The sequence below is a fragment of the Microtus oregoni genome, unplaced genomic scaffold, assembly GCF_018167655.1.
Source record: "Microtus oregoni isolate MIOR12 unplaced genomic scaffold, Mior012 000043F_ref0000047, whole genome shotgun sequence".
Lineage (NCBI taxonomy): Eukaryota > Metazoa > Chordata > Mammalia > Rodentia > Cricetidae > Microtus > Microtus oregoni.
In genome coordinates this window covers 3,641,490-3,666,908 of record NW_024543210.1, presented here as the reverse complement: position 1 = coordinate 3,666,908, position 25,419 = coordinate 3,641,490, and the positions used below count along the sequence as shown (strand labels likewise).

Below are 25,419 nucleotides of genomic sequence, written 5' to 3'. Positions count from 1 at the left end.
CTGACAAGAAATCTTCAACCATTACAATATGTCTATTATAAATTTGAAGTTCTTTAAGGAGAAAATAAATACATTTGCAGTGAGCTCGTAGAAGGTTATGCTAAAGAATGGTAGAAACATGAGTCACTGGAGAGACCATGTCCAGCTCTCTCCTGCTTTGTACTCCCCAGATGGAGGTGCTGAACAAGAACCGCCCTTCTCTGTCGCTCCCTGCTGTGCTGTGTGCCTGCAAAGTGAGTAGCAGCCACCACGCTTTTTTCCTTGCTTAACTGATTAAAAGTAGCCATGGTGTTATGTTAATTGTTTTCTTTAGAAGAAGTAGACAATGAGGTAACTATGCCCTTATTGTTTTAACAGTAGATGGGGGAGGGGGATAGAACTCAATGCTGTCTTTGTTTTCTCTTATTTTGTCTGAAACCAAATAGATAGTTATGATCAAAGTGACATCCTGATACATGCTTACCTAGTGTAATTTTTCAGGAAGGTTAAGCATATCCATACCCCCCCACAATAATTTCCTTAATATCCTGAAATTCTGCTGTCTTCTTTTCTACTCCTTTGAGATATTAAGAAACTATGAACAAGACTTTCTCTGCAGTATATAACAGCCCGGGGTTTCTGAAGGTCATTGAACTATAACAGCAACTTTTCTCCATTCTCTTCTCCCACTAACCCATCTGGCAACCATTACTTCACTCTCAGCTCCCAGTAGATGAACTCTTTCGTCCCACAAGAACGAGACCATATTGTATTTGTCTTTCTGTGCTTAGCCTATCTTCTTCGGTGTGATCATCTCCAGTGCCATGCATACCACTAAAAATTACAGCATGCCATTCTACCTTATGGCTGAAAGTACTGAATATGAAACTTACATCCAGGGTAAATAAGGAGCCTAAAACGCAATAGCAAAAGAATAGAAAACAGTAAATGATTTTTAATAGACAGAAGTATGTATGTCTCAGTCAAGCAGTCTATGAAAGAATGCCCATCATGATCAACCACCAGAGAAATGCAAATCAGAACCACAGCAAGACCCCCTCACTCCAGTATGGAAGCTGTTATCAAGAAAGTTTAGCAATGATAAGTAAAGGGGTAAATAGAGGGTTTCCTGTACACACTGTTGATGGGAATGTGAATTTAGTAGAACATCATAGAAAACAGCATGGAGATTCATCAAAAGCAACAACAAACCCATCGAATTGCCTTGTAGTTCAATCACCTCGTGTGTCTGGATGAAAAGGAAATGACACATTTGTGCCAGAGACACCCGCGCTCCCATAGTCCCTGTGCTGCTGTCTTTGGGTGCCGATAGGGGATAGATTTGAGCAGCCATTAGCTCATGAGGGGATAAAGGAATGTGACAGATAGCATCCAAATAAAACTTAGCTGGAGCTTAATGAGAGCTTGATGTCGGCTGCTGTGGTTCCTGATTGATCGCTGCCACGCTGAGGCCAATTAACAAAAGATAAAAATCTCAAGTGGCTAGGATTCCACAGACAGATGTTAAGCTGTCCAACGTCATGTTCATTTTTGTGGATCAGGCTATTTTATTGATTTACTATAATTATTACCTTAGAATAAAGTAAATTCAAGTAAAAGATAGGTTAAAGGATGAAGCAAAGATGAGAGCGGGTGTTGAGAGTGAGCCTCACACACTACATGAAACACATCTGGACTCTAGTAGCTAACAAAAATGGAGGATCATCTTTTTCTTGGTAGAACATATCCTCTAGTCTAGTGGTTCTCATCCCGTGGGTCATACATCCTTTGGGGATTGAATGACCCTATCACAGGGACTACATGTCTGATATGCCTGTGAGATACCTTCGCAAAGTAGTTCTCACCCTGTAGGTTGCAAGCCCCTTTGGGAGTGCATATCAGATATGGTGCATATCAGACATTTACATTATGATTCATAACAGTAGCAAAATTACAGTTCTAAGGTAACAATGAAAATAATTTCATGGTTGAGAGACACCGCAACGTGAGGAACTGAATCAAAGCGTTGCAGCGTTAGGTAGTTTGAGAACCACTCATGTGGACATAGTTAGAAAGTTATAAGTAGCCAACGGCTGGGGCCTATGTTGGTAATTGTTGCTTATGACATTAGAATTAAGCAATGGAACCATAATTCCATTAATTACTGATGTATTAGTCAAATATAAACCTGCAGTGTGTCAGAGACATCCAAGTGTCTTGTTGTGAGAACAGTGAGGCGCAGTGGGCAGTGAGTGTACCTCCTACACTTCCATCCTCAGTTACCATAGGCACTAGATCGTCAGGCCTTGTTTATCGTCTGGATGTGGGGCTGTGTTAAATTTGTTTCTACATCTTTTGTTTAGGTAAAAACTTACATCATTAATTTAAATGAGTGAATGAGTCAATTCTGACAGCAAAGCTAAAAACCAAAGGTCTGTGAAGAGAATGTCCCCAGGTTTTTGTTTTTTCTGTTTATCTGCACACTCTGTGTTCTTCCCGATGGAATCATCTGAGCTGGAGCTGGGATTGTCCATGGCTGGCGTTCAGTTGTGCTTTCTCACTAGTATCCGGACATCAGGGTGAGGAATAGGTATAGATCTTGCTTTGTTTTTCATGGACAGCTTACTCTCTGTTTTAAAAATATGCGGAGAAAGAAGGTCCAGCACACTCATTTGGGGCCTAGGATGAATATTTTAACTGAGTAACTGTTGTACCGAAAAGCTGACCTTAGATAACCAAAGTCTGTGGGTATTATATCCCAGATAGCATAGTCTTCATATATGGGCGTCAAGACTTATCACTGGTGGATTAATGGATTACTTAGCAAACATTGTAGATAAGAATAAAGAGAAATTGGCCTGTCCCTCCATCAGTGACCGTAACTGCCAGTACATGAGTTTCAGATGATGAATGGTATATGTCTGAAGCTCTGAGGTCCCACAGAAATGATAAATGCAAGGAAGTACCTGTGGAAGAGAAAGTCACTTTTTATCCCTTGTTCCGTTCTGTGCTCCCAGGAGTTGCTACTCCCAGAGAGATGTCTGCGTATTCCACAGTCCCTGTTCTTTAGTCATATTGCTAGCTTAGATCTTGGGACAAGGGTAAGCGGTGGTTATGTTTTTTCATTGTGTAGATGACATCGAAGGTTATGCTTTCTATCAATGGACAATGTAAAATCTAACCATGTATATGTAATACCTACAGTCCAAATGTGGTAGCATATAGAGTCACACAGATACAGAAAACAGATTTATTATCAGAGGAAATACACTGACATTAGAAAGCTCTTTGCCAGACAAGTGACTTAGTGATTAAATTGGTAGACAAAGTAGAAGCCATAGAGTGAAACAGGTCCAATCCTGGATGGATGATGATTTTGAGCTCCCTTCTCTAAAGTCTTCCTCCTATCATGTGGCCACTGGTCTCTCATGTATTTGACTGCCATACCAGCTTATGGGCACAGAGCTGGCCTTCTCCCTCTCTGCCTCCAGCAGCTGCTGAAGTTTACAGCTTGTCTTGAGGGGTTTTGTGGTTATTTTTTTCTCTGATAAAATCATCCTGGTTCTTCCATCCTTAATTTGACTGAGAAACCATCAAAGGGGACCTCAGTTTCCCCGGTGTCACCTCATAACATGACCTCCAACTGGACACCAAGTGTTCAAACACATGAACTTAGGGCAGTATTTCCCATGGAAACCATAGCAGAGTGATCATGTTCTAGATGTGTGGCGATTTGGTAGTTTCTTAAAGGAACAACAAAAATCTATTTTAAAGTGTCAGTGAATGGTGGCCTAAATGACTTTTTAAATATAAGGTGTACTAAAGAGGCAAAGGATAGGATATCTAAGTGTGCTCTGTTCCTGGTCGTTCCCTTCCACGAAACCGGGTGGTCTGTGTTATATTGCCACTAGAAGCTGGGAAAGTGACGTGTGCGTGTTGGGGGTTTAATCTTAGTTCTTGTCTAAGTTTGCATGGACTATGTGAGCGACCCCACTACATGTTTAAAGGGCAGAACGTCTCTCTCTACCTTCTTTTGTTACTAGTGTAATCAAGCTTCCAGATGAACCTTACCTGAGTAGTTCATACACAAAATACGAAAACAATGCTAAGATTTATATTAACACGGGCATTATTCTAGGTCTGTATCACAGCTATACTCGGGGTGGCAGCATTTGAATCTAGACCTTTTAGAAAAGATTTAGGGAAACTAGTGTGTTAATGATGATTATAGTTCCCATACACCTGTCGTGTTGTATTTAGCACACACAAGTCAAACAGCAGCAAATAACAAACTAATCTACAGTAATATGTGTGCTTCTTACATGCTGGACTCAAATTTAAAAAAAAAAGTTTTAGACAAAACAAAACAGTTAGCTACACTGTTGTTATTATTATGCACCATATGCACGGGTATAATTTGCATTCGAAAACCTGTAAATTAAAAGTTAAATAGTAATTGATACAAAGCTCAAAAACTTTATGTTTATCTAGTATAAAACAATCAGATAAACAGGAATCAGTAGAGTGGGCTCTAAGTGGCCTGATGGATGACAACTGTCAGCATCTGCATGTCAAATGACAGGCCTAGGTGTCTGGCGATCAGAGATGCCACACACAGAAAAGTGAATAATCAAAGTTAGGAAAGGATGTTTCCCATTTCTGCCTCTCTTCCTCTATCAGTTGCGCTCCCTAGAGTGGGCATTCCTAAGATCACATCATCTTCCATGGTCACCAGCTGACCAGTTGCCTGTGTTAGAGCATAGAGCCAATGTGAGTGCTAGCTGGTCGTATTGACATGATTTAGGTGGTCTGTGAAGGCTGTTTAGCAGTGAGGGGTATGGGGCAGTGAGATGCCTCAGCACAAAAGCCTGATGTCCTTAGCTGGATACTTAGAACCCTAAAGATCTCCTGCTGTTTCCACGGCTCTCATTCCCAACACAGATAAATAAGTATATAAACAATTACGTGAAATATGATTTCATTAGGTCAATTGTGATTGATGAAACAAATTAAATTGTCATGAATTAGAACATTGAATTGGATATGCCTGTAAGACCAATGCTCATCACAGAAGGAAAATTAGTGTGAGCTGTTTCTTTGCACAGGAGGAGGTTCTATCCTCTTTCAGTGTTCGGGAAGGATAATGGAGATTTCCATTGTAATTAATGAATAAAGTAGTAAATAAACAGTCAACATTAAATGAGTTGGTAGGAGTCCAGGATGATACTCATGAATCAGTCTCAGAGGTCCATCTGGCGGCAGGTGTGCACTCCATGTTCACCTATTTCATGTTTTAATTTAATTCATTGTGTCTTGAATATCAGTCAAACAATAAAAATAGAAAAGCATAGAAAAAGAGGAAAGAGGGAAGATTACTCTAATTATAAACATAAGGAACAAGACAAAAACACCCTACAGTATACCAACATATTTCAAAAAGAAGCAAGGGTCATGTGAATCATTATTTTGTGTAAAGATGGGATAGAGAAAATTATAGATAATGTCCATCTTCTTGCTTAGTTGGAAGTAGGTCATTTTGTAAAAGATAATATAAATAATTTGCAAATAATGATATAATGCGTAAATAGTTCAATGTAAGAAAACATCAAAGAGAAATGGAGGAGTGCATTAATGTGGTCTAAACACCCTAAGAAATGCTTTCAAATGACTCACAAGCTTCTCCATGCACAGTAGCCTGGAGTGACAGTGCTGGGCACAGCTGAGGGTAGACAAGAGCAGCAGGCTTCTCCTGGTGGAGCTTACCATCTGTGTAGTGTCATGGAATTACAGGTTTCCTATCAAGTCATGCTTACTATGATACTGGCAAACTATCTGCAATATAGAAAAGATGACATCTCTGTTGCATAAAGTCTCTATTGTTTGGAGGGTAATTGACTAGCCTTTTAATATTTTGGTACTATATGTGTTTATCATAGAAATAATCAATAATTCAATGTAGACGTGAAGGAGAAGGGACCGACTATGAAAGTATTGATATATTTTGCTGGCATTTGAATGATGATTGATGAATCAAGGAGAGATAGAAATAAAAGCCTAGAGAATATGGCAGCATACAGTGTCAAGCGACAGAGGCAGCTATGCAGAAAACCCAACACTTGTTAATCTTCGGCTCATGCACTTGACATGACTTAAAGTTAACTAGACAGGTATACGAAATTGAATTAACCGAATGGAAGGAGGTAGCTAAAATGATATTACCAAAGTACATAAGGAGTAGAAAAGTGGAAAAACAGATTATCCACAGGAGCTGGGCAGTGAAGAAAGTGATTAGCCATGGATTTACCTCAGTCTCAGTTTAAGGGAATTCTGGTCTACAGGACAGGCAAAAGAAAACCTGACAATCAACAAATTAAAATAAGAATGGGGAGGGGATTTAAGAAGGGAAGTTTCAATATTTAAATTGGATTCTATAACTTCTACTACACAGATATGCTAAAATGGCAGACAGACTACAAGTCTGTTAAGAATTCAAGAAAAGAGAGACATCAGTCCAGAGCCCATTGTAGCTGACAACTACAGCATTGATCCTCTTGCAGACCATAAGAAGAGGTAAGGAGAGTCCTCTTAAAAGCTTCATGGTGAGGAAGGGCACAGAAAATAGCAGTGAAAATAGCAGAAGGGCAGGTAGTGAGGTCTCCCAGTGCAGAGTAGGTTCCTCTAGTGTGGCCTCCCGACCTGCCACACTGAGCAGTTAGTGAACCAATCCCGATGGCTCCAGACAGAGCAGCCAACCAGGGACCGATGATGAGATCTCATGGCGTCTGAGTGTGTCTCGATGACTGCCATGTGAACAGATATCTGAGGTCAGGCACAGAGTTATCTTTCTTTGTCCGTCCTTGTAGCCTTCCTTTACCATTTCAGGTAGAGAGAGTAGACAAGGTTGGGCTACAAGACAAATGCCCATTTTCTTCTGATATCTGAGGTCAGGTACAAAGCAGTCTACGATGGCCTGACTTTTTCCTTTTACCAAAGTTATTATTCTGGGGGGAAAGAGCAGGACCAGAACTGGCATCAGTACCCAGGTAGTTAACCAAGGGAATATGATGGGTGCTGGGCAAGATTAAAAGAAAGACCTTGGGAAAGTAGAAATTCCTAAGTGGAGAAAATCAGGGCCATATGTCTTCACAGGCCTTGTGAAAGATGCAGGATATGAGGTGCTGTCTTGATGCAGGACAGGACACTTTATTTGGAAGAATAACAGTAATTTTCTCTAGGAAATGTCCAGAAATCGGTGCTTCCTGTGAAAAGACCAAAGAGTTGCAGCCTAGGAGAAAAAGAAGGCATTCACTAATGATCAACATTCTCATCATGGTCTCTCCATCCTCTGCTTTGAACCCTTCAGAAAGGCTGACCCGACTTGGTACCAGCATGCTGAGATCGAGACCGACTTGGTACCAGCATGCTGATATCGAGACCCCACTCAAACCACTGCGGTACTGTGAGAGCCTAGAGTCCTGAAGAATGAGAAGAAACTGTCTGAGGATCATTGAGTCAAGATTAGAGGTAAGTGCAGTTGCATTAATGCCTTTTATAATTCTAGAGTCCAGAAACTAATGACTAAGACAGGTTTTGATGAGAACCCGTTGAGAAAAACCAAGAGAAATGTATTCAATTCTATGATCACTGTGTTCCACAGAGCACCCATGAAATCCAGCCCTGCAGGAGGTCAGGGAGAGAGGGGGCCCGTCCACGACCGATGATGAGATCTGGTGGCGTTTGAGTGGTACTCGATGAATGCCAAGTTCCAGAAATCTGAGGTCAATCCCGATGCCTGCTTTAATGTACTAAGCTGTGGATGGCGGCCCATAGGCACAGGCCCGTTCCTTGTGGACAGTGGATTGTGGGCTGCATAGCAGTGCAAAAATACTACTTAGAATCAAGAGTGGTGCAGCTGTGGTCTGCCTTGTATTTTTGTCAGCCTGAGGTTGAACATCTACTTTAATATGCAGGATGATAAACCCACACTTAGAAAGTTTGGTTAGAACTCCCCTTAAAGGTAGACACTGTGGGTCTCCTGAAGAGAAAGTGTCAATATTTCTATTCCCTTTTCTATCTTGTTCCCACCAGAGATGAAGTGATGGTGGAAGTTATCCATTTTCATGATTTCCTGGGATATCATGGTGTTAGTACCTATTCCATGATGGCTGACAGCATTGATCTTCCTTTTGGCCCCTGATGACAGGTAGGAACGGTCATATCAAGAGCCTTACGTAAGGCAGGACACAGAAAATAGCAGTGAACTCACTGCGGGCTTTAAGGGCAAGTAGTGAGGTCTCCCAGTGCAGAGTAGGTTCCTCTAGTTTTGCCTCCCCACCTGCCATACTGAGCTATCACGAGACTCCAGACAGAGCAGCCAAATAGGGACCAATGATGAGATCTGGTGTCATCTGAGTGTTTCTCGATGACAGCCATGTGAACAGATATCTGAGGTCAGGCACAGAGCAGTCTACCTTGACCCAAATTTGATTCTACCCAAGATACTGGTCTGGGATGAATGAACGGGACCAGTCCTGGAATCAGTTCCTCGGTAGTTGACCAAGAGAACATGGCTGGGTCTTAGGCAAGATTACAACAAAGTCCCTGGGAAAGGGAAATGTCCTGAGTGGAGAAAATCATGGCCATGTGTCTCCACAGACCTTGTGAAAGGTGCAGGAGATCAGGTGTTGTCTTGATGCAGGACAGGACACTCTACTTGGAAGAGTACCAGGCATTTTGCTTTGGAAATGACCAGTAAACAGTGATCACTGTGAAGAGACCTAAGACATGCAGCCTAGGAAAACAAGAGGGCATTGACTAATTACCAACATTCTCATCATGGTCTCTCCATCCTCTGCTCTGTACCCTTCAGGACGGCTGATGGTACCAGCATGCTGAGATCAAGACCCCACTTAAACCACTGAGGTTCTGTGAGAGCCTAGAGCCCAGAAAAATGACAAGAAACCGTCTGAGGATCATTGGGTCACAGATTAATGGTAAGTGAAGTTGCATTAATGAGTTTTATACTTCTAGATTCCAGAAAGTAATGACTAAGACAGGCTTTGATGGGAGCCTGTTGAGACGAACCAACAGAAATTCATCCAATTCTGTAATCACGTTGTTCCAGAAGCATCCATGAAATCCAGCCCTGTAGGAGGTAAGGGAGAGAAGGGGCCCATCCACGACCGATGATGAGATCTGGTGGCGTTGGAGTGATACTCTCGATGAACGCCAAGTATCCAGAATTCTGAGGTCATTTGCAATGCCTCCATAAACGTGCTGTGGATGGAGGCCTATAGGCACATGCCTTCCCATTGGCACTGTGAATTGTGGGCTGGATAGCAGTGCGAAAATACTGCTTAGACTAAAGGGTCATGCAGCCTGTGGTCTGCCTTGTATTTTTGTTGGCCTATGGTTGACCATCTATTTTAATATTCGCAATGAAAATGTCAGTTCCTTAGAGAGAAAGATGTATGCTATAGCCCTTGAAAGGCAGACAGTGTGGATCTACGTGAAAAGAAAGTCTCAATATTTCTATTTTCTTCTCTGCATTGTCCCCTCCAGAATGGCAACCAAAGTGATGACAGAACTTTTCCATGATGGTGATATCCTGATATGCCATGGTGTCAGTAAAGAAGCCCCTGGTGTCAGACAGCAGCTTCATTAATCCTCTCGTTGGCACCTGATGACAGGTAGGAACTGTCACTTCAAAACCTTATGACAGGCAGGACACGGAAAGTGGCAGTGAACTCACTGTGGGCTTTTAGAGCATATGGTGAGGTTTTCCAGTGCAGAGTAGGTTCCTTTAGTGTGGACTCCCGAGCTGCCACACTGAGCAGTGAGTGAGCCAATCCCGATGGCTCCAGACAGAGCGGCCAACCAGGGACCGATGATGAGATCTGGTGGCGTCTGAGTGTTTCTCAATGACAGCCATGTGAACAGATATCTGAGGTCATTCATAGAGCAATCTTTCTTTGACTGCCTATGGTGGTCCCTTCGTTATTGTTCAAGAGGAAAGAGCAGGGCTAATTTGGAATCAGGTCTAAGCCCCTTATCCCAGGGATATGGCTGGCAGCTAGGCTGGTTTGCAAGAAAACAAGTAGGACATTATGGGTTCCTGAGTGGAGAAAATCTCTTTCGGGAATTTCCACATGCCTCGTGCAACAAAGCAGTTGTACAAGGTACTGTCCCAATACAGGTAGCGCCCTTTACTTAGAAAAGTGCCAGTCATTTTCTTGTGATAATGGCAAGAAATTAGTTTCCCTGTGAAGACACCAAAGAGGTGCGCCTTAGGTATAGAAGAGGGCAGTGAATAATGGCTGACATTCTCATCAGCATTTCTCAATCCTTTGTTCTCTACCCTTCAGAAAGACCAACAATTCTGAGGTACCATCATGATGAGATGGGAAACCATTCAAACCATGGTGGTCCCTTTGGGAGCCCAGAGCCCTGAAGACTGAGAGGCTACCATCTGACCTCCATTTGGGACCAGATTAGAGGTGTGTGCATTGACCTTAGGTGATTTTACTTTAACAGAGTTCAGAAAGCAATGTATTCCATTATGTGATCACTGCATTCAACAGAGCACCTAGGAGATCCAGCCCTGCAGGAGTTCAGGGAGAGAGGGGGCCCATCTACCACCGATGATGAGATCTGGTGGCGTTTGAGTGATACTCGATGAACGCCTAGTATCCAGAAATCTGAGGTCAATCCCGATCCTCTCATTAACATGCTAAGCTGTGGATGGAAGCCCATAGTCACATGCTTGTTCCTTGTGGACCTGTGGATTGTGGGCTGGATGGTCATATGCAAATACTACTTAGAATCAATAGCTATGCAGCTTGTGGTCTGCCTTGTATTTTTTTCAGCCTGAGGTGGACCCTCTACTTTATTATTCCCAATCATAAGCCCAATTCCTTAGAGAGAAAGATTGTATGCAACCCCCCTTGAAAGGGGTTGCAATTATGAATCTCCGAGAAGAGAAAGTCTGAATATTTCTATTCCCTTTTGCTTTGTCCATTCCAGAGAGGCAACCGAAGTGATAGCAGAAGTTGGCCATGATGGTGATATCCCAGGATGCCATGGTGTCATTTCACAGCCCACGGTGGATGACAAAAACAGATTGATCCTCCTGTTGGCACCTGATGACAGGTAGGAACGGTCACATTAAGAGGCTTATGGCAGGCAGGGTAAGGAAAATAGTGAACTCACTGCGGGCTGTAAGGGCATATGGCGAGGTCTCCCAGTGCAGAGTAGGGTCCTCTAGTGTGGCCTCTCGAGCTGCTACACTGAGCAGTGAGTGAGCCAATCACGATGGCTCCTGACAGGCAGCCAAACAGGGACCGATGATGAGATCTGGTGGCGTCTGAGTGTTGCTCGATGACAGCCATGTGAACAGATATCTGAGGTCAGGCACAGACCAATTTCTCTTTGACTGCTTTTGGTGCTTCCTGAGTTCTTTGTCAGAGAAGAGAGCAGGGCTAGCCTGGAAATAGGTCCAAGCCCATTAGCCATGGGGATATGGCTGGCAGCTAGGCTGGTTTACAAGAAAATTCTTGGGGCACTATGGGTTCCTGAGTGGAGAAAATCTTGTCCGAGATTCTCCGTAACCTTGTGGAAGGAAGGAGTGATATGAAGTGCTGTCCAATGCAGGATAGCAAGCTTTACATGGACAAGTGCCAGTCACTTCTTCTTGGAAATGGCAAGAAATTAGTGCCCCCATAAATAGACCAAAGAGCTGCAACATAGGTAAAAAAGAGGACACTGAATAATGGCCAACATTCTCATCATGGTCTCTCAATCCTTTGCTCTGTAGCCTATAGACAGGCCAACATGTCTGATAGTGCCAGCATGCTGAGATGGGAACCCATTCAAACCACTGTTGTCCTGTGGTAGCCCAGAGCACTGAAGACTGAGAGGTGAGCATCTGACCTTCATTTGGGACCAGATTAGAGGTGTGTGCATTGACCTTCGTTATTTTTCCATTAACAGAGTCCAAAAAGTAATGTATCCCATTATGTAATCACTGTGTTATACAGAGCACCTAAGAAATCCAGCCCTGCAGTAGGTCAGGGAGAAAGGGGGCCCATCCACGACCGATGATGAGATCTGGTGATGTTTGAGTGATACTCGATGAATGCCAAGTTCCGGAAATCTGAGGTCAATCCCGATGCGGGCTTTAATGTACTAAGCTGTAGATGGTGGTCCATAAGCACAGGCCCGTTCCTTGTGTACCATGGATTGTAGCCTGGATAGCAGTGCAAAAATACTACTTAGAATCAAGAGTCATGCAGCCTATGATCTGCCTTGTATTTTTGTCAACCTGATGTTGACCATGTACTTTAGTATTCTCAATATAACCCCATTTCCTTAGAGAGAAAGCTTGTATGCAACTCACCTTGAGAGGTAGACAGTGTGAGGCTTCGTGAAGAGAAAGTCTCCATATTTCTATTCCCTTCTCTACCTTGTCCCCTCCAGAGAAGTAACTGACGTGATGGCAGAAGTTGGCCATGATCGTGTTTTCCTGAGAAGCCATGGTATCAGTAATGAGCGCATCGTAGTGGACAACAACAGAATTGATCCTCGTGATGGCACCTGATGACAGGTAGGAATGGTTATGTTAAGTGCCTTATGCCAAGCAGGGCACAGAAAATAGCATTGAGCTCACCGCAGGATTTCAATGCAAGTGGTGAGGTCTCCAAAGAGTAGGTTCCTCTAGTGTGGCCTCTAGAGCTGCCACACTGAGTAGTGAGTGAGCCAATCCCGATTGCTCCAGACAGAGCGGCCAACCAGGGACTAATGATGAGATCTGGTGGCGTCTGAGTGTTTCTCGATGACAGCCATGTGAACAGATATCTGAGTTCAGGCAGAGAGCAATCTACCTTGGCCCAACTTTCCTTTAATGCAATTACTGGTCTGGGAGGAAAGAGCAAGACCAGAAGTAGAATCAGGTCTAAGGTAGTTGACCGAGGGAACATTGGATGGGTGCTGGGCAAGAGTAGAACAATGTCCCTGGGAAACTGGAGTTTCCAGAGTGGAGAAACCTTGGTCATTTGTCTCCACAGGCCTTGTGAAAGGTGCAGGAGATGAAGTGTTGTCTTGATGCAGGACAGGACAATCTACTTGGAAGAATACCAGTCATTTTCTCTTGGAAATGGCCAGAAATTACTGTTCTCTATGAAGAAACCTAAGAGATGCAGCCTAGGAAAACAAGAGGGCATTGACTAATGACCAACATTCTCAGCATGGTCTCTTCATCCTCTGCTTTGTACCCTTTAGAAAGGCTGAACCAACGGATGGTACCAGCATGCTGAGATCGAGACCCCACTCAAACCACTGCGGTACTGTGAGAGCCTTGAGCCCTGAAGAATGAGAAGAAACCATCTGAGGATCATTGAGTCAAGATTAGAGGTAAGTGCAGTTGCATTACTGAGTTTTATAATTCTAGATTCCAAAAAGTAATAACTAAGACAGGCTCTGATGGGAACCTGTTGAGAAAAACCACACAGAAATGTATCCAATTCTGTGATCACTGTGTTCTACAAAGCACCCATGAAATCCAGCCCTGCAGGAGGTCAGGGAGAGAGGGGGCCCATCCACGACCGATGATGAGATCTGGTGGCATTTGAGTGATACTCGATGAATGCCAAGTATCCAGAAATCTGAGGTCAATCCCATTGCCTGCTTTAAGGGCTAAGCTGTGGATAGCGGCCCATAGGCACATGCCCGTTCCTTGTGGACAGTGGATTTTGGGCTGGATAGCTATGTGAAAATACTACGTAGAATCAAGAGTCGTGCAGCCTGTGGTCTGCCTTGTATTTTTGTCAGCCTGAGGTTGACCATCTTCTTTAATATGCAGGATGATGAACCCATTTCCTTAGAGAGAATGCTTGTATGCAACTCCGATTGAAAGGTAGACATTGTGAGTCTACAGGAAGAGAAAGTCTCAATATTTCTATTTTCTTCTCTACCTGTCCCTTCCAGACAGGCATCCAACATGATAGCAGAAGTTGGCCATGATGTTGATTTCCTGGGATGCCATGATGTCACTACAGACCCCGTGGTGGCTGACAGAAACAGTATTGATCCTCCTGTTGGCACCTGATGACAGGTAGGAATATTAATATTAAGACTCTATAGCAGAAGGGTACAGAAAATAGCAGTGAGCTCACTACCGGCTATAAGAACAGTCGGTGAGGTCTCCCAATGCAGAGTAGGTTCCTCTAGTGTGGCCTCCAGAGCTGCCACACTGAGCAGTCTGTGATCCAATCCCGATGGATCCAGACTGAGTAGCTAACCAGGGACCTATGATGGGATCTGGTGGCGTCTGACTGTTTCTCGATGACAGCCATGTGAACAGATATCTGAGGTCAAGTACAGAGCAGTCTTCCTTGCCCAACTTTGTTACTACCCAAGATACTGGCCTGGGATGAAGAACGGGACCAGTCCTGGAATCAGTTCCTAGGTAGTTGACCAAGAGAACATGGCTGGGTGTTAGGCAAGATTACAACAAAGTCCCTGGGAAAGTGAAATTTCCTGAGTGGAGAAAATCATGGCCATGTGTCTCCACAGGCCTTGTGAAAGTTGCAGGATATGAGGTGCTGTCTTGATGCAGGACAGGACACTCTACTTGGAAGAGTACCAGTCATTTCCATTTGGATATGGCCAGAAATCAGTGTTTTCAGTGAAGATACCAAGGAGATGCTGCCTAGGGAAAGAAGAGGACATTGAGTAATAGCCAACATTCTCATCATGGTCTCTCCATCCTCTGCTTTGAACCCTTCAGAAAGGCTGACCCGACTGATGGTACCAGCATGCTGAGATCGAGACCCCACTCAAACCACTGTGGTACTGTGAGAGCCTAGAGCCCTGAAGAATGAGAAGAAACCGTCTGAGGATCATTGAGTCAAGATTAGAGGTAAGTGCAGTTGCATTAATGAGTTTTATAATTCTAGAGTCCAGAAAGTAGTGACTAAGACAGGTTTTGATGGGAACCTGTTAGGAAAAACAACACAGAAATGAATCTAATTTTGTGATCACTGTGTTCCTCAGTACACCTATAAAATCCAGCCCTGCAGGAGGTCAGGGAGAGAGGGGGCCCATCCACGACCGATGATGAGATCTGGTGGCGTTGGAGTGATACTCTCGATGAACGCCAAGTATCCAGAAATCTGAGGTCAATCCCGATTCCCGCATTAACATGCTAAGTTGTGGATGGAGGCCTATTGGCACATGCCCATGCCTTGTGGACAATGGGTTGTGGGCTGGACAGCTAGATGAAAATAGTACTTACAATGAAGAGTTGTGTAGCCTGTGGTCTGCCTTGTACTTTTGTCAGTCTGAGGTTGACCATCTACTTTAATATGCAGGATGATAAGCCCAATACCTTAAAGAGAAAGCTTGTATGCAACTCACCTTGAAAGATAGGAATTGTGGGTCTCCAAGAAGAGAAAGTCTCAATGTTTCTATTCCCTTCTCTACCTTGTCCCTTCTAGAGAGGCAACCAAAATGATAGCAGAAGTTGGCCATGTTCGTGATTATTGGGATGCCATGATGTCATTTCAGACCCAATGGTGGCTGACAGCAACAGCATTGATACTCCTATTGGCACCTGATAACAGGTAGGAACGGTAACGTTAAGAGACTTATGGCAGGCATGGTATGGGGAATAGCAGTGAACTCACTGCAGGCTTTAAGGGGAGGTGTTGAGGCCTCACAGTACAGAGTAGGTTCCTCTATTGTGGCCTCTAGAGCTGCCACACTAAGCAATGTGTGAGCCAATCCCGATGACTCCAGACAGAGCGGCCAACCAGGGACCAATGATGAGATCTGGTGGCGTCTGAGTATTGCTCGATGACAGCCATGTGAACAGATATCTGAGGTCAGGCACAGACCAATCTCTCTTTGACTGCTTTTGGTGCTCCCTCAGTTCTTTGTCAGAGAAGAGAGAAGTGCTAGCCTGGAATTCGGTCCAAGCCCATTGGCCAAGGGGATATGGCAGGTTGCTAGGTTGGTTTGCAAGAAAATGGTTGGGGCATAATGGGTTCCTGAGTGGAGAAAATCTCTTTGGAGTGTCTCCACAGGCCTCGTGCAATAAAGTAGTGATATGAGGTGCTGTTGAAATTCAGAATAGGAAGCTTTACTTGGAAAAGTGCCAGCAATTTTGTCTAGGCAATGACAAGAAATTCGTGTCCCTGTAAAGAAACCAAAGAGGTGCAGCCTAGGTAAAGAAGAAGATATTGAATAATGGCCAACATTCTCATCATAGTCTCTATCCTTTGTTCTCTCCCCTTCAGCCGGTCCAACACGTCTGATGATGACAACATGATGAGATGGGAAACGATTCAAACTACAGTGGTCCCTGATGGAGTCCAGAGACCTGAAGACGAAGAGGCAACCATCTGAATTTAGGTGATTTGACATTAACAGAGTCCAGAAAGTAATATAGCCTATTATGTGATCACTGTGTTCTACAGAGCACTCATGAAGTCCAGCCCTGCAGAAGGTCAGGGAGAGAGGGGGCCCATCCACAAACGATGATGAGATCTGGTGGTGTTGGAGTGATACACTCGATGAACGCCATGTATCCAGAATTCTGAGGTCATTTGCAATGCCTGCATGCCTGCATAAACGTGCTGTGGATGGAGGCCTATAGGCACATGCCTTCCCATTTGCACTGTGATTTGTGGGCTGGATAGCAGTGCGAAAATACTGCTTAGACTAAAGGGTCATGCAGCCTGTGGTCTGCCTTGTATTTTTATTGGCCTATGGTTGACCATCTATTTTAATATTTGCAACGAAAAGGGCAGATCCTTAGAGAGAAAGATGTATGCTATAGCCCTTGAAAGGCAGACAGTGTGGATCAATGGGAAGAGAAAGTCCCAATATTTTTCTATTTTCTTCTCTGCATTGTCCCCTCCAGAATGGCAACCAAAGTGATGACAGAACTTTTCCATGATGGTGATATCCCGGTTTACCATGGTGTCAGTAAAGAAGCCCCTGGTGACAGACTGAAGCTTCATTAATCCTCTCGTTGACACCTGATGACAGGTAGGAACCATCACATCAAAAGCCTTATGGCAGGCAGGACAGAGAAAATGGCAGTGAACTCACTGTGGGCTTTTAGAGCATATGTTGAGGTCTTCGAGTGCAGAAAAGGTTCCTTTAGTGTGGACTCCCGAGCTGCCACACTGAGCAGTGAGTGAGCCAATCCCGATGGCTCCAGACAGAGCGGACCAACAAGGGACCAATGATGAGATCTGATGGCGTCTGATTGTTTCTCAATGACAGCCATGTGAACAGATATCTGAGGTCATTTCTTTGACCGCCTATGGCAGTCCCTTCGTTATTGTACAAGAGGAAAAGCAGGGCTAATTTGGAATCAGGTCTAAGCCCATTAGCCCAGGGATATGGCTGGGAGCTAGGCTGGTTTGCAAGAACACAAGTTGGACATTATGAGTTCCTGAGTGGAGAAAATCACTTTCAGGAGTTCCCACAGGCCTTAAGCAACAAATCAGTGGTACAAGATGCTGTCCCAATTCAGGCAGCGCGCTTTACTTAGAATAGTGCCAGCCATTTTCTTGTGATAATGGCAAGATATTAGTTTCCCGGTGAAGAAACCAAAGAGTTGCACCTTAGGTATACAAGAAAACATTGAACAATTGCCAACACTCTCATGAGGAATTCTCGATCCTTTGTTCTCTACCCTTCAGAATGGCCAACAATTCTGAGGTACCATCCTGATGAGATGGGAAACCATTCAAACCATGGTGGTCCCTGTGGGGGCCCAGATACCTGAAGACTGAGAGGATACCATCTGACCTCCATTTGGGACCAGATTAGAGGTGTGTGCATTGACCTTAAGTGATTTTACATTAACAGAGTTCAAAAAGTAATGCATTCCATTATGTGATCACTGCATTCAAAAGAGCACTCAGGAATTCCAGCCCTCCAGGATTTCAGGGAGAGAGGGGGCCCATCCATGACCGATGATGAGATCTGGTGATGTTGGAGTGGTACTCGATGAATGCCAAGTTCCAGAAATCTGAGGTCAATCCCGATGCGTGCTTTGATGTACTAAGCTGTGGATGGCGGCCCATAGGCACATGCCCGTTCCTTGTGGACAATGGATTGTGGGCTGCATAGCAGTGCAAAAATTCTACTTAGAATCAAGAGTCGTGCCGCTGTAGTCTGCCTTGTATTTTTGTCAGCCTGAGGTTGAACATCTACTTTAATATGCAGGATGATAAGCCCCATACTTTTCAGAGAAAGTTTGTATGCAACTCCCCTTGAAAGGTAGACTTTGTGGGTCTCTGGAAGAGAAAGTCTCAATATTTCTATTCCCTTTTCTCTCTTGTCCTCTCCAGAGATGAAGAAATGGCGGAAGTTGGCTATTTTCATGATTTCCTGGGATATCATGGTGTTAGTACCCTTCCATGGTGGCTGGCAGCATTAATCTTCCTTTTGTCCCCTGGTGACAGGTAGGACAGTCACATCAAGAGCCTTATGTAAGGCAGGACACAGAAAATAGCAGTGAACTCACTGTGGGCTTTAAGGGCAAGTAGTGAGGTTTCCTAGTGCAGAGTAGGTTCCTTTTGTTTTGCCTCCCGAGCTGCCACACTGAGCTATCATGAGAGCTCCAGATAGAGCAGCCAAACAGGGACCGATGATGAGATCTGGTGGCATCTGAGTGTTTCTCAATGACAGTCATGTGAACAGATATCTGAGGTCAGGCACAGAGCATTCTACCTTGCCCAACTTTGTTATTACCCAAGTTATTGGTCTGGGACAAATGAATGGGACCAATCTTGGAATCAGTTCCTAGGTACATGACCAAGTGAACATGGCTGGGTGTTAGGTAAGATTACAACAAAGACCCTGGGAAAGGGAAATTTCCTGAGTGGAGATTATCATGGCCGTGTGTGTCTACAGGCCTTGTGAAATGTGCAGGAGATGAGGTGCTGTCTTGATGCAGGACAGTACAATCTACTTGGAAGAGTACCAGTCATTTTGTCTTAGAAATGGCCAGAAATCAGTGATCCCCATGAAGAAACCTAAGACATGCTCCCTAGGAAAACAAGAGGGCATTGACTAATGACCAACATTCTCATCATGGTCTCTCCATCCTCTGCTTTGAACCCTTCAGAAAGGCTGACTCGACTGATGGTACCAGCATGCTGAGATCGAGACCCCACTCAAACCACTGCAGTACTGTGAGAGCCTAGAGTACTGAAGAATGGGAAGAAACCGTCTGAGGATCATTGAGTCAAGATTAGAGGTACGTGCAGTTGCATCAATGAGTTTTATAATTCTAGAGTCCAGAAAGTAGTGACTAAGACGGGTTTTGATGGGAACCCATTGAGAAAAACCAAGAGAAATGTATTCAAATCTGTGATCACCGTGTTCCCCAGAGCACCCATGAAATCCAGCCCTGCAGGAGGTCAGGGAGAGAGGGGGCCCATCCACGACCGATGATGAGATCTGGTGGCGTTGGAGTGATACTCTCGATGAACGCCAAGTATCCAGAATTCTGAGGTCATTTGCAATGCCTCCATAAACGTGCTGTGGATGGAGGCCTATAGGCACATGCCTTCCCATTTGCACTGTGAATTGTGGGCTGGATAGCAGTGCGAAAATACTGCTTAGACTCAAGGGTCATGCAGCTGTTGATCTGCCTTGTATTTTTGTTGGCCTATGGTTGACCATCTATTTTAATATTCACAATGAAAAGGGCAGTTCCTTAGAGAGAAAGATGTATGCTATAGCCCTTGAAAGGCAGACAGTGTGGATCAACGGGAAGAGAAATTCTCAATATTTCTATTTTCTTCTCTGCATTGGCACCTCCAGGTTGGCAATCAAAGTGATGACAGAACATTTCCATGATGGTGATATCCCGGTATGCCATGGTGTCAGTAAAGAATCCCCTGGTGTCAGACAGCAGCTTCATTAATCCTCTCGTTGGCACCTGATGACAGGTAGGAACTGTCACTTCAAAACCTTATGACAGGCAGGACACAGAAAGTGGCAGTGAACTCACTGTGGTCTTTTGATCATATGGTGAGGTCTTCCAGTGCAGAGTAGGTTCCTTTAGTGTGGACTCCCGAGCTGCCACACTGAGCAGTGAGTGAGCCAATCCCGATGGCTCCAGACAGAGCCGCCAACCAGGGACCAATGATGAGATCTGGTGGCGTCTGAGTGTTTCTCAATGACAGCCATGTGAACAGATATCTGAGGTCATTCACAGAACAATCTTTCTTTGACTGCCTATGGTGGTCCCTTAGTTATTGTTCAAGAGGAAAGAGCAGGGCTAATTTGGAATCAGGTCTAAGTCCTTAGCCCAGGGATATGGCTGGCAGCTAGGCTGGTTTGCAAGAAAACAAGTAGGACATTATGGGTTCCTGAGTGGAGAAAATCTCTTTCGGGAGTTTCCACAGGCCTCGTGCAACAAAGCAGTGGTACGAGGTGCTGTCCCAATGCAGGTAGCGCGCTTTACTTAGAAAAGTGCCAGCCATTTTCTTGTGATAATGGCAAGATATTAGTTTCCTTGTGAAGAAACCAAAGAGTTGCACCTTCGGTATAGAAGAAAACATTGAATAATTGCCAACACTCTCATGAGGATTTCTCAATCCTTTGTTCTCTACCCTTCAGAAAGACCAACAATTCTGAGGTGCCAGCATTAAGAGATGAGAAACCATTTAAACCATGTAGGTCTCTGTGGGAGCACAGAACTTTGAAGACTGAGAGGCTACCATCTGACCTTCATTTGGGACCAGATTAGAGGTTTGTGCATTGACCCTAGCTGATTTTACATTAACAGAGTTTAGAAAGTAATGTATCCCATTATGTGATCACTGCATTCAACAGAGCATCCAGGATTTCCAGCCCTCCAGGAGTTCAGGGAGAGAGGGGGCCCATCCATGACCGATGATGAGATCTGGTGATGTTGGAGTGGTACTCGATGAATGCCAAGTTCCGGAAATCTGAGGTCAATCCCGATGCGTGCTTTAATGTACTAAGCTGTGGATGGCGGCCCATAGGCACATGCCCGTTCCTTGTGGACAATGGATTGTGGGCTGCATAGCAGTGCAAAAATTCTACTTAGAATCAAGAGTTGTGCCGCTGTGGTCTGCCTTGTAATTTTGTCAGCCTGAGGTTGAACATCTACTTTAATATGCAGGATTATAAGCCCCATACTTTTCAGAGAAAGTTTGTATGCAACTCCCCTTGAAAGGTAGACTTTGTGGGTCTCCGGAAGAGAAAGTCTCAATATTTCTATTCCCTTTTCTCTCTTGTCCCCTCCAGACATGAAGCATTGGCGGATGTTGGCCATTTTCATGATTTCCTGGGGATATCATGGTGTTAGTACCGATTCCATGGTGGCTGGCAGCATTAATCTTCCTTTTGGCCCCTGATGACAGGTAGGACAGTCACATGAAGAGCCTTACGTAAGGCAGGACACAGAAAATAGCAGTGAACTCACTGTGTGCTTTAAGGGCAAGTAGTGAGGTCTCCCAGTGCAGAGTAGGTTTCTCTAGTTTTGCCTCCTGAGCTCTGAGCTGCCACATTGAGCTATCACGAGACCTCCAGGCAGAGCAGCCAAACAGGGACTGATGCTAAGATCTGGTGTCATCTGAGTGTTTCTCAATGACAGCCATGTGAACAAATATCTTAGGTCAGGCACAGAGCATTCTACCTTGCCCAACTTTGTTACTACCCAAGTTACTGGTCTGGGATATATGAACGGGACCAATTTTGGTATCAGGTCCTATATACTTGACCAAGTGAACATGGCTGGGTGTTAGGTAAGATTACAACAAAGACCCTTGGAAAGGGAAATGACCTGAGTGGAGATGATAATGGCCGTGTGTCTCTACAGGCCTTGTGAAATGTGCAGGAGATGAGGTGCTGTCTTGATGCAGGACAGGACACTCTACTTGGAAGAGTACCAGTCATTTTGTCTTGGAAATGGCCAGAAATCAGTGATCCCCATGAAGAAACCTAAGACTTGCTGCCTCGGGAAACAAGAGGGCATTGACTAGTGACCAACATTCTCATCATGGTCTCTCCATCCTCTGCTTTGAACCCTTCAGAAAGGCTGACCCGACTGATGGTACCAGCATGCTGAGATCGAGACCCCACTCAAACCACTGCGGTACTGTGAGACCTTAGAGCAATGAAGAATGAGAAGAAACCGTCTGAGGATCATTGAGTCAAGATTAGAGGTAAGTGCAGTTGCATTAATGAGTTTTATAATTCTAGAGTCCAGAAAGTAGTGACGAAGACAGGTTTTGGTGGGAACTCGTTGAGAAAAACCAAGAGAAATGCATTCAATTCTGTGATCACCGTGTTCCCCAGAGCACCCATGAAATCCAGCCCTGCAGGAGGTCAGGGAGAGAGGGGGCCCATCCACGACCGATGATGAGATCTGGTGGCGTTGGAGTGATACTCTCGATGAACGCCAAGTATCCAGAATTCTGAGGTCATTTGCAATGCCTGCATAAACGTGCTGTGGATGGAGGCCTATAGGCACATGCCTTCCCATTGGCACTGTGAATTGTGGGCCGGAGAGCAGTGCGAAAATACTGCTTAGACTCATGGGTCATGCAGCCTGTGGTCTGCATTGTATTTTTGTTGGCCTATGGTTGACCATCTGTTTTAATATTCGCAATGAAAAGGTCAGTTCCTTAGAGAGAAAGATGTATGCTATAGCCCTTGAAAGGCAGACAGTGTGGATCAACGGGAAGAGAAAGTCTCAATATTTCTATTCTCTTCTCTGCCTTTTTCTCTCCAGAATGTCAACCAAAGTGATGACAGAACTTGGCCATCATGGTGATATTCCAGTATGCCATGGTGTTAGTAAAGAATCCCCTGGTGACAGACAGCAGCTTCATTAATCCTCTCGTTGGCACCTGGTGACACGTAGGTACGGTCACATCAAATCCTTATGGCAGGCAGGACACAGATAATGGCAGTGAACGCACCGTGGGCTTTTAGAGCATATGGTGAGGTCTCCCAGTGCAGAGTAGTTTCCTTTAGTGTGGACTCCCGAGCTGCCACACTGAGCAGTGAGTGAGCCAATCCCGATGGCTCCAGATAGAGCCGCCAACCAGGGACCGATGATGAGATCTGGTGGCGTCTGAGTGTTTCTCAATGACAGCCATGTGAACAGATATCTGAGGTCATTCACAGAGCAATCTTTCTTTTGACCGCCTATGGTGGTCCCTTAGTTATTGTTCAAGAGGAAAGAGCGGGGCTAATTTGGAATCAGGTCTAAGTCCTTAGCCCAGGGATATGGCTGGCAGCTAGCCTGGTTTGCAAGAAAACAAGTAGGACATTATGAGTTCCTGAGTGGAGAAAATCTTTTTCAGGAGTTCCCACAGGCCTCGTGCAACAAAGCAGTGGTACGAGGTGCTGTCCCAATGCAGGTAGTGCGCTTTACTTAGAAAAGTGCCAGCCATTTTCTTGTGATAATGGCAAGAAATTAGTTTCCCTGTGAAGAAACCAAAGAGTTGCACCTTCGGTATAGAAGAAAACATTGAATAATTGCCAACACTCTCATGAGGATTTCTCGAACCTTTGTTCTCTACCCTTCAGAATGACCAACAATTCTGAGAGGCCAGCATGATGACATGGGAAACCATTCAAACCATGGTGGTCCCTGTGGGAGCCCAGAGCCCTGAAGACTGAGAGGCTACCATCTGACCTCCATTTGGGACCAGATTAGAGGTGTGTGCATTGACCTTAGGTGATTTTACTTTAACAGAGTTCAGAAAGTAATGTATTCCATTATGTGATCACTGCATTCAACAGAGCACCCAGGAATTCCAGCCCTGCAGGCGTTCAGGGAGAGAGGGGGCCCATCCATGACCGATGATGAGATCTGGTGATGTTGAAGTGGTACTCGATGAATGCCAAGTTCCGGAAATCTCAGGTCAATCCCGATGCATGCTTTAATGTACTGTGGATGGCGGCCCATAGGCACATGCCCGTTCCTTGTGGACAGTGGATTGTGGGCTGCATAGCAGTGCAAAAATTCTACTTAGAATCAAGAGTCGTGCCGCTGTGGTCTGCCTTGTAATTTTGTCAGCCTGAGGTTGAACATCTACTTTAATATGCAGGATTATAAGCCCCATACTTTTCAGAGAAAGTTTGTATGCAACTCCCCTTGAAAGGTAGACTTTGTGGGTCTCCGGAAGAGAAAGTCTCAATATTTCTATTCCCTTTTCTCTCCTGTCCCCTCCAGAGATGAAGAAATGGCGGAAGTTGGCTATTTTCATGATTTCCTGGGATATCATGATGTTAGTACCGATTCCATGGTGGCTGGCAGCATTAATCTTCCTTTTGGCCCCTGATGACAGGTAGAAACGGTCACATCAAGAGCCTTATGTAAGGCAGGACACAGAAAATAGCAGTGAACTCACTGTGGGCTTTAAGGGCAAGTAGTGAGGTCTCCCAGGGCAGAGTAGGTTCCTCTAGTGTTGCCTCCCGAGCTGCCACACTGAGCTATCATGAGAGCTCCAGATAGAGCAGCCAAACAGGGACCGATGATGAGATCTGGTGGCATCTGAGTGTTTCTCAATGACAGTCATGTGAACAGATATCTGAGGTCAGGCACAGAGCATTCTACCTTGCCCAACTTTGTTACACCCAAGATACTGGTCTGGGACGAATGAATGGGACCAATCTTGGCATCAGTTTCTAGTTATATGACCAAGTGAACATGGCTTTGTGTTAGGCAAGATTACAACAAAGTCCCTGGAAAAGTGAAATTTCCTGAGTGGAGAAAATCATGGCCATGTGTCTCCACAGGCATTGTTGAAATGTGCAGGAGATGAGGTGCTGTCTTTATGCAGGACAGGACAATCTACCTTGTAGAGTACCAGTCATTTTCTCTTGGAAATGGCCAGAAATCAGTGGTCCTGTGAAGAAACCTAAGACATGCTGCCTAGGGAAAGAAGAGGACATTGAGTAATAGCCAACATTCTCATCATGGTCTCTCCATCCTCTGCTTTGTACCCTTCAGAAAGGCTGACCCGACTGATGGTACCAGCATGCTGAGATCGAGACCCCACTCAAACCACTGTGGTACTGTGAGACCCTTGAGCAATGAAGAATGAGAAGAAACCGTCTGAGGATCATTGAGTCAAGATTAGAGGTACGTGCAGTTGCATTAATGAGTTTTATAAGTTTAGAGTCCAGAAAGTATTGACTAAGACAGGTTTTGATGGGAACTCGTTGAGAAAAACCAAGAGAAATGTATCCAATTCTATGATCACTGTGTTCTACAGAGCATCCATGAAATCCAGCCCTGCAGGAGGTCAGGGAGGGAGGGGGCCCATCCACGACCGATGATGAGATCTGGTGGCGTTGGAGTAATACTCTCGATGAACGCCAAGTATCCAGAATTCTGAGGTCATTTGCAATGCCTGCATAAACGTGCTGTGG

The 25,419-nt window shown here is 44.7% G+C and overlaps 19 non-coding genes and 6 pseudogenes across 19 annotated transcripts; all 25 read left to right on the top strand.

Annotated features, from left to right (window-relative positions):
* Nucleotides 1-6,734: 6,734 nt before the first annotated feature.
* LOC121434554 lies at nt 6,735-6,809 on the top strand. Its single transcript, XR_005972483.1, has one exon. It is a non-coding gene; the product is annotated as a small nucleolar RNA SNORD113/SNORD114 family (small nucleolar RNA).
* Nucleotides 6,810-7,689: 880 nt separating this feature from the next.
* LOC121434524 lies at nt 7,690-7,763 on the top strand. The gene has a single exon (XR_005972460.1). It is a non-coding gene; the product is annotated as a small nucleolar RNA SNORD113/SNORD114 family (small nucleolar RNA).
* Nucleotides 7,764-8,360: 597 nt separating this feature from the next.
* On the top strand, nt 8,361-8,435 carry LOC121434542. Its single transcript, XR_005972476.1, has one exon. It is a non-coding gene; the product is annotated as a small nucleolar RNA SNORD113/SNORD114 family (small nucleolar RNA).
* Nucleotides 8,436-9,157: 722 nt separating this feature from the next.
* On the top strand, nt 9,158-9,234 carry LOC121434548 (annotated as a pseudogene).
* A 624-nt stretch (nt 9,235-9,858) lies between these two features.
* LOC121434537 lies at nt 9,859-9,933 on the top strand. Its single transcript, XR_005972472.1, has one exon. It is a non-coding gene; the product is annotated as a small nucleolar RNA SNORD113/SNORD114 family (small nucleolar RNA).
* Nucleotides 9,934-10,612: 679 nt separating this feature from the next.
* Nucleotides 10,613-10,687, top strand: LOC121434529. Its single transcript, XR_005972464.1, has one exon. It is a non-coding gene; the product is annotated as a small nucleolar RNA SNORD113/SNORD114 family (small nucleolar RNA).
* Nucleotides 10,688-11,314: 627 nt separating this feature from the next.
* LOC121434532 lies at nt 11,315-11,389 on the top strand. The gene has a single exon (XR_005972467.1). It is a non-coding gene; the product is annotated as a small nucleolar RNA SNORD113/SNORD114 family (small nucleolar RNA).
* A 678-nt stretch (nt 11,390-12,067) lies between these two features.
* LOC121434527 lies at nt 12,068-12,141 on the top strand. The gene has a single exon (XR_005972463.1). It is a non-coding gene; the product is annotated as a small nucleolar RNA SNORD113/SNORD114 family (small nucleolar RNA).
* A 626-nt stretch (nt 12,142-12,767) lies between these two features.
* On the top strand, nt 12,768-12,842 carry LOC121434551. Its single transcript, XR_005972480.1, has one exon. It is a non-coding gene; the product is annotated as a small nucleolar RNA SNORD113/SNORD114 family (small nucleolar RNA).
* A 731-nt stretch (nt 12,843-13,573) lies between these two features.
* Nucleotides 13,574-13,648, top strand: LOC121434517. Its single transcript, XR_005972453.1, has one exon. It is a non-coding gene; the product is annotated as a small nucleolar RNA SNORD113/SNORD114 family (small nucleolar RNA).
* A 627-nt stretch (nt 13,649-14,275) lies between these two features.
* On the top strand, nt 14,276-14,350 carry LOC121434552. Its single transcript, XR_005972481.1, has one exon. It is a non-coding gene; the product is annotated as a small nucleolar RNA SNORD113/SNORD114 family (small nucleolar RNA).
* Nucleotides 14,351-15,080: 730 nt separating this feature from the next.
* On the top strand, nt 15,081-15,157 carry LOC121434535 (annotated as a pseudogene).
* Nucleotides 15,158-15,787: 630 nt separating this feature from the next.
* Nucleotides 15,788-15,862, top strand: LOC121434530. Its single transcript, XR_005972465.1, has one exon. It is a non-coding gene; the product is annotated as a small nucleolar RNA SNORD113/SNORD114 family (small nucleolar RNA).
* Nucleotides 15,863-16,504: 642 nt separating this feature from the next.
* On the top strand, nt 16,505-16,581 carry LOC121434501 (annotated as a pseudogene).
* Nucleotides 16,582-17,217: 636 nt separating this feature from the next.
* Nucleotides 17,218-17,292, top strand: LOC121434556. The gene has a single exon (XR_005972484.1). It is a non-coding gene; the product is annotated as a small nucleolar RNA SNORD113/SNORD114 family (small nucleolar RNA).
* A 664-nt stretch (nt 17,293-17,956) lies between these two features.
* Nucleotides 17,957-18,030, top strand: LOC121434533. The gene has a single exon (XR_005972468.1). It is a non-coding gene; the product is annotated as a small nucleolar RNA SNORD113/SNORD114 family (small nucleolar RNA).
* A 603-nt stretch (nt 18,031-18,633) lies between these two features.
* On the top strand, nt 18,634-18,708 carry LOC121434541. Its single transcript, XR_005972475.1, has one exon. It is a non-coding gene; the product is annotated as a small nucleolar RNA SNORD113/SNORD114 family (small nucleolar RNA).
* A 730-nt stretch (nt 18,709-19,438) lies between these two features.
* LOC121434547 lies at nt 19,439-19,515 on the top strand (annotated as a pseudogene).
* A 623-nt stretch (nt 19,516-20,138) lies between these two features.
* Nucleotides 20,139-20,213, top strand: LOC121434534. The gene has a single exon (XR_005972470.1). It is a non-coding gene; the product is annotated as a small nucleolar RNA SNORD113/SNORD114 family (small nucleolar RNA).
* Nucleotides 20,214-20,891: 678 nt separating this feature from the next.
* On the top strand, nt 20,892-20,965 carry LOC121434531. The gene has a single exon (XR_005972466.1). It is a non-coding gene; the product is annotated as a small nucleolar RNA SNORD113/SNORD114 family (small nucleolar RNA).
* A 1,417-nt stretch (nt 20,966-22,382) lies between these two features.
* Nucleotides 22,383-22,459, top strand: LOC121434546 (annotated as a pseudogene).
* A 624-nt stretch (nt 22,460-23,083) lies between these two features.
* LOC121434536 lies at nt 23,084-23,158 on the top strand. The gene has a single exon (XR_005972471.1). It is a non-coding gene; the product is annotated as a small nucleolar RNA SNORD113/SNORD114 family (small nucleolar RNA).
* Nucleotides 23,159-23,837: 679 nt separating this feature from the next.
* Nucleotides 23,838-23,911, top strand: LOC121434495. The gene has a single exon (XR_005972433.1). It is a non-coding gene; the product is annotated as a small nucleolar RNA SNORD113/SNORD114 family (small nucleolar RNA).
* Nucleotides 23,912-24,511: 600 nt separating this feature from the next.
* Nucleotides 24,512-24,586, top strand: LOC121434540. Its single transcript, XR_005972474.1, has one exon. It is a non-coding gene; the product is annotated as a small nucleolar RNA SNORD113/SNORD114 family (small nucleolar RNA).
* A 729-nt stretch (nt 24,587-25,315) lies between these two features.
* Nucleotides 25,316-25,392, top strand: LOC121434549 (annotated as a pseudogene).
* Nucleotides 25,393-25,419: the final 27 nt, after the last annotated feature.